Raw genomic sequence first — 5,217 nt, 5'->3', positions numbered from 1 at the left:
ATTGAGACAGGGACCAGGGTAGGTGAATTTAAACAATGTCTGAGTTGAAAACGCATCTTATTGACACGTAAGGGCCCTGTTCATGTGGCTCAGACATATTAATTGCATTTTGTGTCTGTTAAGAGTCACAAAGGCACTCTAAAACTTGAAGTCGGGCAGACTCTGTGATTTAATGAGGTCCGTGAAAACGGAGGGAGAACGAATTAAGGGTCGGTATCCAATCCTGCTATCTCCAAATACTGCTCTTTGTGAGCACCTACCAGATGCCCTACCTCGACCGATAACGGCACGACAACTTGTTGTTCAATAGAAGAAACCATATAAAGCCACAAATACAGTTTATTTAGTGTCATGTATTTCAAACTGATTGAAACTATGAAACCTTCCGCTCGTCCACTACTGTTTAGCCTGTGCTTCCGCCGTCCGTCATGGCGCCGTCACGTGGTCGTGTGACGTGTTTGCAAAGGGTCAATACCGTTGTTTGAATTACATATCTCCGTGTGTGACTAACGTCATCCTTCACAAGCAATCTAACATTAGCCCAGCATGGATAAAGTCCAGCTATGCATCCAACGTATTCATCCGAACACACCTAAAATGTCACAATCCAGCCACTTGTAAGAAGTTTGTAATACTGGTTACATAGTTATCGTGTTTTATTAACCTTAATTCTGTTTGCCAAGGCTATATTTTATTGGCTTGCAAAGTAGCTATCCGTTGCTAACGCTAACGTTAGCTAGCTAATTTATGTCAAAAAGCAGTAGCTAACTAATGTTACTGCCAAGATATGGTTTCATTGTAAGACAGTGTAAACACATGACAACACTTGACGAGTCTTACAACACCTCTCTGGTCTCTAGTGAAATCATATCTTGGCAGTAGTTAGCTAACGTTTCTGCTTTTTGAGATAAATTAGCGTTAGCAACGGATAGCTCCTTCGCAAGCTAATATAGCAACATAATTCAGGTTAATAAAATATGGTAATGTAACCAAAGTATTAAAAACTACTTAGCTACATGTGGCGGTGACAGGTCTACTGCTGTTCAGTCTCGCATTGCGAGACCTAGCTAACTTAGCTAGTTACAGTGCTGCGAGGCCTGTTCAGAGGACATGTCGGCTGCAGTGTGTGAGCTAGATTGCTTGTGAAGGATGAGTCAAACTAACGTTAAACACACAAGGAGATATAAGTCAAAGAAAACAACGGCATTATAGTACACACAAATATTAAGACATTTCTGTGATATAAGTCAATAATACAAAATACTGACCGAAATGTGTTTTAATCCAGTAACATTAGTCGAACAGCTCCACTGTAGTCAGTATTTGCTGTACCAACAGGTGTAAACTGAAAAAGACTGTTCCTCCTAGATTTTTGTTTCCTGCTACTTGCGATCTAATTGGAAACGAACAGCCAATCAGAATTGACCTTTTGATTCTGCGATTGGTTGGTTTTGTGGCACACTTGTAACGCTGTGAAAATCTGAGCGAGCGTGTCTAGAGTTGAGCGCGTAGAGAGAAGAGGTTGAGAGCGAGGGAGACATGACCGTGGAGCTAGCATCATCATCATCATCATCATCATAACACAACGGTTATGGAAATTAGAACGACAGTACATTGAATAAAATTGCACAGGAATCACATCCAACTTTTTTGCCTCTTTCTCTCCAATCATACACTCCACCATCTCTTTGGCCGCTGGCAAACACACGTCTTCAGCAATTGTGTGCGGCAGCCCCTTTCTCCCTACTCTGTAACTGAGCAGATATGAAGCCCGTAATGCGTCTTTCGTAGACCCAACGCATGAATGAAACTGCTTTTTTTTTTTGGGCTTTTCTGCAACTCCTCCAACTTTGCTTTAAAAAATGTAAGGGGCTTTTGACTTAAATTGCCATGTTTCGTGTGCAGGTGACGACGGAGATAAGACGGCTTCAGACAGCTGTTTGCTAGAACAGACCCAGATAATTGTCATCATATTTCCTTCTTTTTTTTCCCCGTCTGGTGTTCACCCTCATCACCTCTTTTTTGCCATCTCCTTCCCTCCTCTTCGGTTTCCTCACTCTCTCTTGGTCCCTCTCCTCCTTTGTGACTAACAACTTTATCATAAGACGTCCCACTTGACAGTTTCCCTGATTTCAGCCAGTTAAGCATATTTATAATATATATATGGAATGAATGAAATGAGTTGGCACGCATGTAGCCTAGCGGCTGCAGTGCATAAAAGAAGAGCAGTGCGTACGTTTCTATCAAAAACTAATAAATTATAGTTTTTTTTATTTAAAATAAAAGCGATTACAAAGGAAATGTTTACTGTTCATGTTTTTTTATTGTATGGAAAAATCCCACTTAAAAAAACAGACCGCCATTACATTTTTCCTCTCGCGCACCCCCTGGTGGCAGCTCGCGTACCCCTGGGGGTGCGCGTACCACACTTTGGGAATCCCTGCCATACGCCATATGGTAAAGCAACAGTCGTTTATGATGGTTATAGCCAGTGGTGGAATGTAACGAAGTACAAATACTTTGTACTTAAGTACATTTTTTAGGTATCTGTACTTTACTTAAGTAGAATCAATAGTGCATACATTTTGCAGCAATTACTTTCTACTCCACTACATTTCTACAACGTTCCGTTACATTTTCTGATCAGTTTTCCCCCCTGCCAAAACGGCTTCCTGACCGTCACACGTTTGTCTCACTAGTGAAGTTTTGTTGCCAAAGATATGGGGCACCGCCGATCCGTCATCAGCTTCCAAGCCGGCTCCGGTGCTCCAGAGCCTGGGCGCAGCACCGCTGACTCTCGGTAATACAGCCTCCGGTAAAAGTGAAAATGAAAATGTTTTTTTTTTTTTTTTAATTATTATTCCTGTTTTTAAATCATAGTTGCCATCTATTTCTCTTCACAGCGTTGTTTTCTTCTCCGCCAGGCTTCGTAAGATGCGTTTAAAATACATCCGTGAATAAAACCAACCGCATTCCGATTCTAACAAAATATTTCCGTTTTATGCTGGTTAGGATAAGGACTTTTTTAAAAAGCCAGGCCTTGTTTGTGGTAGTAGATAGTATGGATACTGTCGAAGCTCAGCATCAAAATAACTGAACCAGCCCTTTGTAAATCACGGGTCGCTAGACATAGCGCCCTCACTGACCAAGGTGCAAACTAACGAACTAACCAACTTTTTTTCTTATTTATAAGATTGAGAATAAATTGTTATGCAAGTACTTTTACTTTTAATACTTAAAGTACATTTACTTTTTACTTTTACTTAAGTAGGGTTGTCATTGTGGTATTTCTACTTTTACTAAAGTAAATATGTCTCTGGTTATTTGTACTTTTACTTTCAGTACTCCCTCCACCACTGGTTATAGCGAAGGTCCTTCCATCAAAGACAATACGCATCAGAGACGTGGTGAAAACACTCACCCCATCGTTAACTTCAATGCAGAGACTGAGTTTGTGGGAAGAAAGGATGATTTCCTTTCCAGATCTTGCAACAAACAAGGACTTATCAATCTTATGACCGCATCAGGTGATGCAGACGTGGACATTGTCAAAGCTGCAGTCAAGGCCTCAAAACATCAGCCCAAAACCTTGATAGGGGAGGATACAGACTTACTCATTCTTCTCCTCTACTATGCTGGGATGAACAATAGAGGCCTCTATTTTCGTTCTAAGCTACCAAAGTGTACAACATCAGTGAGATGAAACAAGTCCTGGGTAGTGAATTGTGTTCCCAGCTGCTGTTTATTCATGCCTTCACAGGATGTGATACAACTTCTAGTGTTGGCAAACAGACAGCATTCCAGAAACTTGTGAATGGTGAATCAACCATCCAGTCCTGTGCAAATGTGTTTCTGCTCCTACATCAAGCAAGGAATGTGATAAAGGACCATGGGACCAAGGCAATGGCAGTGTTGTTTGGCGGAAAGAGTACTGATTCACTTGCCTCTTTACGCTACAACCTTTTTAGCAAGAAAATTGTTACCGCCAAATCATTTGTTACCCCATAACGTCTGCCTCCAATTGAGTCCTCAACCAAATACCACTGCCAAAGAGTTTACTTCCAGATCATGGTGTGGATTGGAAAGGAAGGTGACATGAACACAGTGGATTGGGGATGGAAACTGGTGGACAACCGGTTCCTGCCAGTTATGACCAGTAAGACTGCTGCCCCAGAAAGCCTCCTGCAGATGATCCAATTGCACAACTGCCTGCCAAACACAACAACAGTTGCAGGGCATATGGACTAGAGCTGAAGATCTCTGCCCCCGTCGGGTTCGGTCTTAATTTCTATCATTTTACACGGGCTCGGGTTGGGCTCGGGCTTGCGCTCCAGGTTGCGCGGTAAATGAGCGGTCAGGTGATGCGTTTCGATTACCGTGATGCTGAAGAGGTGAAACAGAGGCTGGCCTCTGGAGGACTTATTTTATTTCTTTGTTCCAACGTCCAAGTGGCCTATAGCCTACGTTAGTCACGAATAAATGTATAAATGACTCATTCTTGACGAAAGACAAAATAGCTGTGTGCTGCGTGCTTTCTCTCCTCTTTCCGCCGAGTGGTGCGTGTGCCCGCTCGCTGTGTGAAGCGCGTGTCCGCACTATTCTCCGACATGTAGCCTACTCTAATCACTGCTGATAGACGGCCTTTTGTACTGTCGGGCTGTAAACGGGTTCGGGCTTTTAAAAAACTGTCAATCAAAATATACTTGTCGGGCTCGGTCCTTTTCGGGCCGAACTTTTAAGGCCCGATTACAGCTCTAATATATGGACTACCATGCATGCCTGCTTGTGGACCATGTCAAGTTGGGAATTGTGAGAATCACTATAATCAACCTCTATGGGAGGAAGAGTGTGACGACTAATGGGAAGGTCACAGTGCAAAAAAAGTATAAAAAATAAACCAGAATAAGAGGAAACAACTGAAGAAAATGGAAAAAGATATGTATAAATAAGAAAAGTATTAAAAAACGTATAAAAAACAAAAGGCAAAAAAACCAAAACGCATTATAAAAAATCTGTAAAAAAATAAAACACAAAAAATAAAAGGGGTTAGCGGTACCCTGTTTTGACTAATTTTACAGTACCACACAGTTCTAATGAATTTATTCAAATGATATGAGGAGGAGGAGAAATATGCAGTTACTTAAGGGAAATTGTATTATTAAATTGTATGTAATTGTATTCACCCTTATTTTTCACATAAATATGTTTGTAACCAAT

This window comes from Sander lucioperca, chromosome 4, assembly GCF_008315115.2.
Source record: "Sander lucioperca isolate FBNREF2018 chromosome 4, SLUC_FBN_1.2, whole genome shotgun sequence".
In the NCBI taxonomy this organism is placed as follows: domain Eukaryota; kingdom Metazoa; phylum Chordata; class Actinopteri; order Perciformes; family Percidae; genus Sander; species Sander lucioperca.
This window is presented reverse-complemented; position numbering follows the sequence as displayed.